This window comes from Anabas testudineus, chromosome 21 (genome assembly GCF_900324465.2).
Source record: "Anabas testudineus chromosome 21, fAnaTes1.2, whole genome shotgun sequence".
In the NCBI taxonomy this organism is placed as follows: Eukaryota; Metazoa; Chordata; class Actinopteri; order Anabantiformes; family Anabantidae; genus Anabas; species Anabas testudineus.
The window spans coordinates 15,655,324-15,669,697 of NC_046629.1; positions in this window are offsets into that span (position 1 = coordinate 15,655,324).

Here is a 14,374-nt window from a genome sequence, read left to right on the forward strand (position 1 = left end):
TTTTTGTGCAGTAAGTTGGTCGTGGATGTTTCCACCGTGTAACTGATCATTTAGACGAGATGTTAGATGGGCAGCCAAAGTCATCCCCATGTCGTCAATGAGCGACATGGGGATGATAGTCGATCAGCAGTTTTCTACTTTGGCTTTATTTGACTACCAACTTTCCACAGATGTCACAGATATCAAGTCAGTATTGTGCTAAATGTACTGCAGTTCGTGCACTAAACCTGAGGATAGTACTGAGGATATGTTTCTCTTTTGCTTCTCACTGTTTGCATTCATGGTGATTAATAGAGGGTGGAGGGTTACATACTTTTAACTGCAGGAAGTATGATTGAATGTGGGGAAATGAAAATACACAATCATAAAACAAATTCCCCTGCTCTGCTTCTCGGTAAATATATTCATAACACTGCGCCCAGAAAAATGTCACAATAGAGTTAGTATTAGAAGAGGCAGAAAAGAGCTGTCGTCGCGTCTTAAAGAAAAGAGCTACTGAGACAGCTGATTAGGCAGCTGAGCCAACACGACGGAGGGGCGCTCCAAAGCCACGAGGAATCACAATGGAAAATCAAAATGCTGGTAAGACGACTCATCAAGGTGCGTTTGCGTTTGAGCTGTATCATGTATAGACCTTCTCGTTAGACTAAGTATGTGACACAATGAGAATGAAGCGCTGTCTCATCAGCTCTTTGTTGCATGATTGTGCACACACACACACACACACTCAATATGTGTCTGCACTTTAATTGACTGTCGCCTCAGCTCGTTCAGGCAGAAAACACACACAGAGAGAGAGAGAGAGTCACCTGAAATGACAAAATGATCATCCTCATTTATGTATAGCTAATTGGTGCTCATATACTCGCGGCAGATTATACTGCTCTGTGGATTATATTCATTGTTATAAAGCATAAACGCGCCTAATGGGTCCTAATTCAACCATTAAGTGGCAGTTTTCCCTCAGTAAATTCCTTATGGACATTTTAATGAACTTATATCACAAACACTTCTGAAGTAGGAAGTGGCTAATAAGCATTCATTTACGTAATCACTGCCAAATGATTATTCATAGCACTTTTAAAGCTGCACACAGCCACTCATCTTTTTATTTATTTTTTTATCTGTTTTCCTGTTGGTTCATTTAGTAATAAGCCAAAGTTTTGGGTTGATGGTAGCACCAACTATTTTTAACACAGTCCATGTAAAATGTCCAGATGCTTCAGAAAAGGCATCACCAAAGTGACCACAGTAACCGCTAGCAACGCTGAAAAGTTGGATGAGGACATGAGAGTTTATTATAGTTTATGTAGAACTGATTAATAACCTGATATACAGAAGAGGAGAAAACACTAAAGCTTCTTTTTAAATTGTTTTTAGCAGGTATAGCTACTATTATTGTGTGTTACAATGTGTTTTGTGGTGTTGAATGTGGACTTCATTTCTATTTAGATCATGTTTAATCTAAAGAAAATGAAAATGACTAAATCTGCTGTGATGAAATGAACAGGTGAGAAGAAACCCAGAAACTCTACGTGCTGCTTTCCAGACAGTTAACAAATGAACAAAGAATTTCTTTGCCTCTGCAGTGGGAGAGAGGTCTGTAGGTCCACCTATTAGCACTCGCTAAGTGTGCGTTTAAGACAACCATTAATCTTCCGGGCTGCCGTGGCTTATGGGAAGGGCCTGACAACCAGGGCTAAGTGATACATGGACCCTGTCAAGACTCCTGATGGAGGGATGGATGTGTGAGTGAAAGGATATATACAGTACATACACACACAAGCCCACCTTGCTTGGCCATTAAGGTGTGCATGGAAATAGTTACAAATATTAAAACACTGATTTCTGCAGGTTTGAAGATTTTATATCAGTCATTTTAAGCATGTGAAGTTAAACACTATTATTTTCTGCAATTCCTTAAACACGTATCACGTCGTAGGACATAGAGCTCACATTTTTTCGTTCGGTGCAGTCCCACTTTGTTTGCCATGCATCTCAGTTAATCTATTTCTAATTATGGACCAGCCTGGGCTCTCTAATTGTGCGGCCAGATAGAGTTTGGACTCTGTCTGCGTGTTGGCAGAGGCTGGAGTGAGGCCAGCTGAAATACTGATGGTGATCTTTGCTCTATATTTCAAATGAAATCCCATTTGTTTGCATTAGCGGGTTCTTTTTTTTGGGGGGGGTGTTTGCTTGTTCCGTGTTCACACTGTATATTGACACGCGTCTCATTGCAAATGTGTGTATGATTTGCTGATGTTTTATTGGCTTGATGACAATAATACAAAATTAGATATTTTCTATCCATATAAAACTGGGCGAAGCTAATTACTCAAATATGACATTACTCTCAACAACAATACTGCATATACTGTATATACTTCATACTTTTTACCCAAAACTTACAGTTCTTAGAGTGACTCTACTAACTCTGTTAATGTACTTATGTTAGTAAAGACAGTCTCACAAAAATGTGAAACCATCCTCTAAAGTTTTATATCATCATCTTATTGCATTTTACTGACTTTTAGTACCTGAGGCAGTGAACTCCAAAGATTTGTTGATGGAAAACATGACTCAGCATCTCAGTGATTTATGAAACTGTTGACTGATACAGACACGTAATATTATTGGTTGAGATGAGTTAGTAGATCAATAGTATCATTGTTGACCGTTTGAACACAAAAACAAAAGAGCAGTAACAATTAATTAAACAATTAAAATGGTTTGTTAATATTAGTCAAGAGCCGTCACTCTATAAAAACCATTCATGTGGTGGAGAACTGTCTCTGGAATTTATAATATGACCATTGAGATGCTGAGTGGTGGCATATTGCTCAGCTCTTGTGGCTCAGCATGTGTGTGTGTGTGTGTGTGTGTGTGTGTGTGTTCATCCCATACTCTCTCTTAAAGCACGCACACACTTACGCAGACATTCAGGCACTCACAGAGATGTACTGTAGGAGAGGATGGGATTTACTGTCTAAAAATGGCCAGAGAGGAGGAGGAAGAGGAGGAGGGGAGGAGACGAAGACAGAATATGTGAGAAGATACGAGGAAAATGTAGAGGAGAAGAGAAAAATATAGCTCTCCCTGAGCTGGAAAGGAATAACTGGAGAATAGGACAAGTCAGGAGGAAGAGCGAAACGAGGAAACAGAAACTTAATCTAAAAAAAAAAAAATACATAAAAAAACAAAAGAGGAAGAAAAACAGCTGTGTGATAAATGTGAAAAAAGCTGGAGAAACAGAAAATAAGCTGTCATGTACTGAGTAAGATTTATATATTTGTAGGACGACGACAGTGAACCAATAACTCAGATCATTTATTTAAGCCCAAGTAAAAGGCGATGTCCATTTTTCTTGTTGTGTTAGGGGTCTGCAAGTGCACACAGACACACACACATACACACACACATGCATGAACAGACACGGCACGCACACAAGATCTAGCCCGTCTGAAAAAGCGGATGGCTCAACAATCTCCAGGGCACAATGCTTCACTCCACCCACTCATCTCCGCTGAGAGGATAGAGGGAAGAAGAAAGAATGAAAGAAAGATGGGGGGGGGGTGGAAAAACCAGAGAAGTGGGAGGACAGAGAGCTAAAAGAAGAGAGAGAGAGAGAGAGAAAAAAAAGAGGAATGAGAAGGAGAAAGTGGAGAAAAAGAGAACAGAGAGGCACACGGAGAGAGGAAACAGCAGGAAAGACGAGAGGAGAAGAGGAGAAATGGAAGATGAGGGATAGGAAAGTGGACAGGAGAGGAGGGAAGAGGGCGAGGAGGGATGGCACAGCAGAGAGAGAGAGAGATAGGAGGAAGAGGAGTGGATGTTTGCGTCACATCTGCAGTGGAGGAGAACTGTCTGACAGCCATCAGACGCCCGCTGAATGACAATCTCCTCCGCTCTCTCAGGTGGCTGCTTTGTCCTCCCTTTGCTTTGCTTTTCTCTCTTTCTTGAGAAGAAAACCACTTTACCTCCCTCGCCCCACAATGTCCTTGAAACTTGCGATGCACTGCTTTTACACTGCCGGGGCGATTTCACACCTGGCAATCCATCTATTCGGAGGGCGTTGTGAGCTCCTGGAGCTGGTGCGCCAAGACAATACCACATCATCGCTGGTCAATAAACTATTACAGACGAATCAATGCTCAGAGTGAAACAAGAGTTGAATACAGTCATGGTCCACGTGGCGTCGTTTGCAGGCATCAGGTGTTGAAGTAACAGGTTATGGCCGCCGCTATGTGAGTGCATTTGTGTAGAGCTTCCCAACAAGCTGTACGTGCAGCTGTAAATAGGCATCGTTGGGTAAATAGGCATTAATTGATAGTAACGGGATGACAGGTGTCATTAAAGCAAGAGTGTGACACGTTGGAAAATAAAAACGCTTGTTCGACGTCAGTCCACCAGTCTGGTGAGAAAATCAATATCAATTAAAACTCTATTTGGTCCAGGATGTGTTTAGCCTTTACCGCTGAGATTGGATGCTGGGGGGGGGGGAGGGGGGGGGGGGGGGGGAATAGTTAGTCAACAATAAAAATAAGAAAGAAAGAAAGAGGCAGCAGCAGATACACACTCACTGATAAGTGACTAGATAGAAGATGTCTAAGTTGACATTTTGAATGTGACATGTGTCATACATGTGCTAATGCAAACATTTAGTCACTTTACTCCTGTGTTCACGTGCACATATAAAGCCAAACAGCTTGATATGTGTTCTTACAGGCTGTTTTTTTTTTTTTTTTTTTTTTACCTTGAGCTAAGAGGTATCTGTGCTGCACTGTTCCTTCATCGCATTCTGAGTCGGCTGTTTTACAGTATTCAGTCCATTTAACAAGTGCAGAAAAAGATCCGTTTGGGTTCCATTTCTGTGCTTATCCCCTGCTCTTTGTGTTACCGTTTGTGTTTCCCCTCACTCGCTCTCTTTTCTGTCTTTTTCCCCGGTGTGGTTTTCGAAGTTTGTGTTTTCAGAGAGCACGCTGAAAGAAAGCGAGATCATGCACAAGTGTTCTGTTCATTATACTGACTGAGTGCAAAAAAAGTTGAGGAGCATCTGCAATGAGAAATAAAACATAAAGACCCCTAAGGATGGTGAATGTTAGTGCTGACACGCACGACAGTATGCTGATGCCACAGATGTGATACATGCATCCAAAGATAACAAGTCACACCTCCTGACCTAGACGTTAACCTTCATATAAATACTGTGCATGAGCAACGTAGCAACTATTAGCATTAGTCCCGTTGGGTCGCTTGTTCTCCACCTCGCTCCAGACTGTTTCAATCAACATGCCAGACGTCTGACAAATTCTCAAGGAGAGCTGCGGAGGAGCACATTAAGTAGAAAACCTGGAGAAAGAGTGGAAGCTCAGCTGACTGCCAAACAGCAACTTCATTGAAAACAGTTCAAGGAGCTGAAGTTTTATTACCAACACCGTCTGCAATGTTGACAGCGCAGCCTCCTCTTCATTTCCATAGCTGTCATGCCCTGCGTCTGGGCTTGCACGCGGCCACGTTTATTTGAGGCTCATCACTGTTAATTAACCAGAGCGGGCGATGACGCGACGCTCTTGCAGTGACGTCTTGTGAAACTTGTGGACAGGAGTCGGTGTTTAAGGCGCTCAGGTGGTTCCTCTTGCTGGATTTGCAGTCTGCTCATAAAAGGAGCTTGTTAAGTGAAATCCATTCCAACAATTCTGCTTCTGCTTGTATGTCATTGATTTTTGACAGAACAATTGTGTAAGCTCCTTGTAGGTTATTGCCTAAAGGTTATTTATCAGAACAAAGACATTTTCCGCTTCACTGTTACTGCTCCGGACTGTCACTTTGTAAATCACCGCAATCGCCCACATTTCTCACAGTGTCGCAAAAAACATGATTAAAATTTCAGCACTCATTGATCGGTGCGTCCCAACGTGTATCGACGAGTTACACTGGATATAGCAGAGAGGGTAAACCCGTGTGTTTTTTGTTTTTTTTGGCACTAAAGCTCCAGAAAGGTGTCACCCTTTAAAGTTTTGACTGTGTGACAAAAATTGCAATAGAGTAAAGAATTCAAATTAGAGACTTTAGAGATTAGACCCTGTTGTGAAATTAATTAACAGCCTGTGAAGACAGCAGATGATCGTTTTTCCCCTGGTGACGTAGCTACCTTATGTGGTACAGCACATTCACAGCTGCAACGCAGTACGTGGAAAATGTGCACACACTCACACCTGGCAAAATCAATTCACACACAATAATCCATAAGGACAATGTGAAAACATAGTTTTGTAAATTCTGGCTAATTTGTGAAACTAAAACAGACTTTTAATTCAATACTGCAGAACTCACAGCTTGGAATCTTAGGTAAGTCTCCACGGGCCTCTCACACCTGGATTCAGTCAGTTTATCCCATTTCTTTTGCAGATCCTCTCAAGATCCATTAGATTGGGTGTGAAGTGTCTGAACTGCCGTCTCTGTCATCGCTCCACAGATGTTTAATGGGGTTTCAGTCTGACTTTGATTGAGCCACTCAAGTACATTCAAGGAATAGAGATTGTTTTGTAAGCCTGCCCTGACCTGCACCTTGTCACAATACAGAGGTCTACAGAGATGCCCCTGGACTTATTTTTGTCCTTATATGCAGTGTGAACTTGAACCTGACATAGTTGGACTCCGATCAACATTTAGAAATGAGAGTTTCTGATATTTAAAGGCTCTATGAAATGCAGCTTACAGCAGTTTAAAATTGGGTTCCCGGTGCCCCAAATAATTTTCTGTGGCATAATTTGGATGAAAAAAAGCAAAGCGATGTTCATAGTAACAGAAAAGGGTTTTTTGGAAGACATGGGTACCAATCCTACAGTAGCTTTAGCCATCGTGCTATTTCTGCAAGAGAATATGCTTATGAAGCTACTGTATCTCCAGCGAACTCCTGTGCTGTAGATGGAGCTTGTGGCTCGCAGAGGTGGTCCATTCTGACACTTATTTCAAAGGAAAACATCATATCCTAAGTTCAGAAACTATTAAAAAGTGACATCTGTTTCTGATGGTCAAACCTCACAAAAGGAGAGAAATGAAAACTCTGGATGAAATAAGCAGGAGGAGGAGGGGTCCACTAAGCAATCTGGTTTAATTAAAGAGCGCTGCGGTGTCCTTGATACCTCGGGTCAATAAAACCATTACATTATAATCACACATGTTCTCTCCCTCCCTCTCATGACACATGCTCTCTCTCCCTCTCTCTCTTTCAAGGCTGTCCAGAGACCTAACTGAGCGTAGGCTGTGTTCAGGTGACAAATGAGTGACACCGCATGAACACGCAGCCTACTACAGAGACAATTTGTCATCATGTGAACCTGAGCTCTACCTCTGACAGACACGCACACACACACACACACACACACACACACACACACACACACACACACACACACACACACACACACACACACACACACACACTCAGTCTCTATTTTCCTAGTTGTGAAAATATCCTATTCTAGTTCTTATTCTACATTTTATGAATTAATAGTCGCCAAGTTCAGTGACATACACTATTCTTCATTGGAACAAAGCAATTAAAGGACGGGCCTCACTGGTTCAATTAACTTGAGTCACTGAGCGAGTGAGAGAGAGAAGTTTAACACATTTATCAGCGAAACATCTGTGAGAAAGAAAGGAAGTCATAGGTTTGGGGTTCAACCCCACCAGTCAGCTGGGGCCTTCACGTCCAGGGTGTAACCTATTTGAAGGAGCATTTCAATTTTCTGTTCTACAGTATACGACTAGATAAGATATGAAAGTCTTATAAACTGTGATACTTTGTTATATATTGAATGGGTTGAGAATTTATTGAAGTTGAGCTCCTACAAAAGACTGTTGCTTGGATAAAACTTACAAAAATCTAAATGTATTGAATTTTGACCAACCAAACAATAAATTGATTAAATAGGAAAGTAATCATCTCATTGATCCTTAATGAAAATCAGCAATCCTACTAATTATATAATAATACTCGAATGATAATGTACAACCATCAAAGAGCCACATTGCTGTGTGACTACTTTTTTATCTAATATTTCTAGTGTCATATGAGTATTTCTCCTCATAAGTAAGAAAAAAGATTTTCCATTCTGCATTGAGGGAAAAATATGTGTTGCCCAACCAACTGGAGATTGTTGCTGTGACAAAAGGTCCTGGTCTAATTTCCTGCAGGATGCCAGATAAACACTGTAATATAGAGCAGAGCCTCTTGTTGGGTTGTTTAACAGATATGTTTGACGAGTCTTACAAGTCTTAGTCTTAGTCTGCAAGTCTTAAACTTTTTCTTCTGGTTACTTCCATAATATACAGTACAAACACTCAATAATAATAGTTGGATTACAAGAAAATAGAAATAATCTTTCATTTCAGTGTTTATGTAAATACACGAGCTGTTTCGCTGGTAAACTAAAAAAGCTGAATAGAAAAAAATAAAAGCATCCTGTGATTTGAAAAATCCCTCCATGTACCTGTGAGCCTGCGCTGAAAAAGAGCCTCTGAAGTTATTTCATCTCGTGACACCTGCAGAAATGGAGACATGATAAAGAGGTTTATGGCCACACACACACACACACACACACACACACACACACACACACATAAACACCCTCATCTCACATCTCAGTAACACTCTGTTTATTCCACTGTCTTCTGTTACTTTAGTTTTGCTGCAGGTTTCCTGTCCTGCATGTGTGTGTGTGTGAGTGTGTGTGCAAGCAAATGTGCATGTGTGTCTGTCAAACCTTCCTGCCGCCTCACTTCTAAGACCTATTTCTTTTTCCTCTCTGGAGTTTCTCTGTCAGTCATTGATGCTCTGCTGTTACTGTGTGTGTGTGTGTGTGCATGTGTGTGTGAATTTGATTTGCTGTTTGTTTGTCTCTTTGCCTGCCAGTATTCCTCTGTTTTCTTTAATTATCTGGGATTTTTGTGTGCATACATTTCACTGGGTGTGTGTGTGTGTGTCTCAGCCCCCCCGTGATGTAGTAATGAGACATGCTGGCTAGACAGAGCTTTGGGAAGGTCATGCTAAATTGAGGCATTGAGGAGGAAGAAGGGAAGGTGTGACTAATGACGAATCAGAATAAACCTGCGCTAAATTAGCAGGCGAAAATCATCCTGTAATGACCCGAGGAGGAGAGACGAGACAAAGATGGAGTGAATATAAGAGAAAACCCATTAGAAGACAGAAAAAGATAACACAATTGAATCTGTCATAAACACCTCTAGCATCTGTTTCTCCAGACTGGGATAGTTGGTAATGAAGGAAACCAGAAGTACTGTTCTGTAAAGTTTTGTTTTTGTTTTTTTGAGCTAACGTGAATGTGATGACACAAATCATGATTCAGCTGTCAGATGAATTTGAATAATGAGTGAATAAATGGCGCACTGGCAGTTTTCCAGGACCTTCTGGCCTAAATCCTTCACGGACTGGACTGACAGTCTTGTGTGTGACATTTCTGTCGCCTAAAAATAACAAAACCCATGACAAAAACAAACAAACAAAAACATATTAACAAATATGTTCAAGCAAATCAAATGCTGCCCGGATTACATTCTTGTAATATGCTTGTTAAGTGTAATTCATAAGCATTGGGCAGAGTGTAGCAGAGCAGGCAGAGGGACGAGGCACGGTGCATTGATTTTAAATCTCATTAGACCGGAAGCTTGAATCTCAAACGTTAAATATTAAGGAAATATTGTGTTCTTGGTTTAATTTAAGTCAAACGTGTTGTGAAAGACAAGATGTGGGACTCAGTGCTCTACGTACATGTAAATCTAGGGCACCGGAGTGTAGCATCACTACCCTAGTAAAGCGATGAAGTCACAGCAGGGCTTAATAGTCCTCTTCAGCTGCAGACACTAGTTTAGATAAATGTATTTAAATCACTCCCCATTCTAAATTAAGCTTTTTGGTAACCTAAATCTAACAGCAGATGCAGAACGCGAACCCTGATCTCCATCACTCCACCTCCACCGTCTCCTCCCTACGACTGTGCAAGTAATCAACGCCGCAATTATGTTTCCTCAGAGCTCTATCTAGCAAAGCAATTTAGTTGTTTACAAATGCATTTGTTGCCTGTGCAGTGTGTGGACAGCCGTAAACCTGTTTCCAGGTATTGGTTTTTTATCTCTTCATCCACTCAGTGATTTATGAACTGATTCTACGAGTCACACACCACCTCCGCTCTGATCTTGGAGTCCAGAATGAGTGAGGCCTCTTCTTCAACCTTGAAGCAGTGTGGTTCTTGACGCTCCAACTGCTCCATGACTGTATGGATTTATGAAATGATGTAAATAAGCGTAAGACTTAAAATAACACAAACACAAATGTCTGGCTGGTTGGGAAAGGCCTGGTCTGTGTAGACGTTCGTTTCAACATGCATCACCTTTGAAGTTCCCTCGCTGTGCGACTGGAATTCCATCTGTGGGGATTTCTCCGGACATGATGAAATTATTTGCAAGACAACCACGGCAGCATGATACTGTAAGTCTCTTTACAGCTGCTGAATCGACGGCACATACCGCAGCTGTCGCTCGGCAGCCTGGTAAATCCACAACTCAAGTCCCCGTTGAGGGCAGTTGGTTGTAAAAGAACAAGAGGATCTGTGCTGCCGGGCGGGGGGTGATTAATGCAAACCAAACTCCCTGTGGCCCAGCCAAGTGTTCACCTTTGTTCCTTTAACAATGAGATTAGGAGATAATTGTGTGAGAGCAGGTAAAACAATTATGCGACTTAACACAAAACAGCAACGTGCAGCTGTAGAAAATGAGGATACTTCATGGGTAATAATGTTTTAATTGTTTTTTTCCCCATTAAAACTAAAGTGGATTAACAAAACATGGACACGAGACCAACATTTGATCTCTTTTAAAGCAAATCAGAATTTAAACGTGTGTGTGTGTGTGTGTGTGTGTGTGTGTGTGTTTGTGCCTATTGAATATGCAGCATACATATCCTCACATGAAAATTCAGCAGCGCCATGTGTCATAAAACACGGCAGCTGAAAAACTCTGAGGAGCAGAGATTCGTGTGGCTGTCAGCCAGAGAAGCAGGAGCACGTACAGCGTGAAACTGAGCATCATGGGCTGTGCTCAACAGATGCTTCCTGGTATCACCTGTTCATCTCTCTGTCACACTGCAAGTAATATAAAGATCTTAAATCACCCCTTCTCTGAAACTATTTCCCTGTTCTACGAGGGAAAAGGCTGAATCTGAATATGAGACTTGCCACGTCTGATATTTTTTGCAGTGTGTCCCCTCCTCTCCCGTCCCTGGTTATTATTCTATCCCAGTCCGCCAGGCTCTTTCTCTGTGCAGTGGAGTGCCAATTATTATGGTAATGACTGAAACAGATATCAGATGGGTTTCCCTGGAATAAGCTTTTCATTTTTCACATACATCGCTCTGTGTGTGAGTGTGTGTGTGTGTGTGTGTGTGTGTTTGGGGAGAAAAGAGAGACGGCAGCACAAAGCAGCATGGAGAGTTTGTCCATGTGCAGAATTGAGTTTTGTCACCTTCCCTGGCTGAATTAAGCCTTTATGGATGAAATGTATAGCAAACTGCTCTTCTCCGCCCGTCAAAAACACGTTCCCTTCAACACGTCGGACATAAATTCCCGAATTGTTAAAGGGTGTCAGGGCTTGTGACAGAAATCGGTCACAGGAGACGGATGAGATAACGGCCATGTTTCCAAGGTCATTCGCTTCATCTCGCTCCTGTTTAATCTCCTCAGCCTCTCTGTGTAATGTCACTCATCAAGTGTGTTTAAATTCTCAGCGATTAAAATGACATTAAGGCCAATTTTAGGAAGCGTATTGTTAAATTAGATTTGTGTGCACGTGTTCTGTACGTTCACTCTTAGTCAAAACTGTTTTCACTGCCTAACAGATGGTTGTTCTTTACTTTAAGTATAGTCTACAAAACGTCACGTATCAACAACACATTAATACTTATTAAGACATCTAGCGATAAAGTGACCAGAGGATGGTCCACTTACAACATTAATACCTGTCTGTCACTGATCCATCTTGATAGTGTTACATTCGCTTACCTTTTTATAAATGTCCACATGCTGGTGTCCATGCTTTTGCAGCCTGTGGGCTGCAGGATCCAGGCTCGTTTGGATGCAGGACTCGAGGCTTCCGAATCCTCTTGACGATTTTCTGCAAATCTCAAGGCTTTACCTTTGTTTACCCTGAAATCCACGAACTCACTGCTCTTCAAAAACCAGCTTGAACCGTGCAGGAAGAAGATAAGATAAGATAAGATAAGATATTCTTTATTGATCCCACATTGGGGAAATTCAATTGCTACAGCAGGTCAGTGCAAAAAGAACAACAGCAATGTGCAAAAAGAATGAGAGGGTGTGCAAAAATACAAAAGTAATAAACATTTTACGAGAATCTACAACTATATACAGAATGCCAGCGTGTCTATAGAGTGACACTCATTTCAAGGGTAAGAAGAAATAATGCCCGGGTGATGTTATTTTATAATATTCCACTGAGTGATTTCAATAAACCAAGAACAATATGATTAAGGTTAGTATCTGCTGCAACTCCCTAAGGCAGAGACAATGCAGTGTTCTCATTATGAGTTCATTGAGCTTCTCTTTTACATTTAATGTAATAGACCACTTTGCATTCATAATTCATGTGTGATTGTCAGTTTTAATAAGCCAAAGCATTTGTTTTCATTCTAGTCATATCAAACACTTTCCACACAATATGCTTTAAAAAAAAAAAAAAAAATCCTCTCCGAGATAATCACAGCTGTGATACTGAAAACATTCCTTGATTTATTCTCAACATGCTTCATTGACGTCCCCTTGTGTGTTTGTTTATTTACACCCACTTACTCATTCTGAGAAAAAATATTATGGATAATAAATAGGAGATAAAAAGATGAAAATGCAACGTCAAAAAGAAAGAAAAAGTACAGTAAGTATGTTTCTATATGTTTCCTATAAAGGCACATTGCAAATGAACTATGCAGAACACAGAGAGACAATAACAAACATTATTAGTTAAACAAGAATATTGATTTAACCCCACAAAATGTGGGCTATGTAGGTGAAAAGAATTACAGTGTGACGAAAGAAGCAGTACACAGGAGAAAAAAAATGGACATATTCATCCCTGCTAAACCTCTTTTTCTACATACCATCAGTCCAAAATTGTCCTGCATAGATGCCTTTCTTCATCACCATAAAAAGTGCATTTTAAATTTAACTCAATATCTCAAGGTTTCCACACATCAGAAAGGTGTCATGGTAAATTACAGGGAAATGTGTACAAAAGGACAACATCTCTGGAAACACTTCAAAGTCAATTTAACGTATTTTTAGGAGACGGGCTTGAATATGCACTTTCAGTGTGAGATTCTGCAGGTTTAAAACCTCCTTCTTCATTTTTGCGAAGAAGCCTCGAGGCACATGCTGTGATAGCAGCTATAAGTGTACATGAGGAGGAGGGTGATTTGCCGCTCTATTAGATTACCTTGTTATTTTATTTTTTTTACCAAGAAAACCTTGCTGAGGTGTTGTGGAGGAGGACATAACCATGATGATTTATGTTGTGTAGAGAGACACATTTCTGCCAAGAACTGAATTAGCTGTGGTGTTACAGTGAGGAACATGACACGTGTGCAAGTTTCACCTCAGATTGCCGCTTGAGTTTTTGGCGACACAGTTCAGGAGTTTGGGCTTAAATGATGAGCAAAATCTCCTTCTTGTATTATTTTTCAACTCCTGAAAAACAAGATGTGCACACGAGAGCCTGCAGCTTACCTGTCTGTGTGTCTGTGGAAGGATCTGCACACATCTCATGTTCATGTTGTCCTGCAAACCTCTAATCCTGCATCTGTCTCTGTTCCTCTTGGTGCTTTTGTCAGCCACATGCTGGACAACCGTCCATCCTGAGACCTTTATCCCTGTTCTGTCTTTCATTGCCTGTTTCCAGGTGGTTTGAATCTGGAGTTTGATCCTCCAGGAGTCACAATCTTGCTCGTATTAGTATCATAGTCTCTATGATGGAGAAGAGGTTGTGCAGTTCACGTCCTCTCTGTTGGCTGTTCATCCCAATTAGTTACTGTATAAGATGACCATAAGACGACCAGACTCATAGCTCTCTTAAAGTGTCCAATTAATTATTGAATCCAGTAATTGTGCCTTATCTGCTGTGTCTTTCCGTGTCACAGTGATCTGTTTAAAAGTCCTATTCTGTCCGGCGCACAGCAGCACATTAAGTGGATAGTTAAAATATTGCTACTGCGCCGCGTCCTGAAATGTTCCATTCCAGTTTACACTCACTAATTGAACTTCGCGTTTGTCACGCTTGATTTGGCCTC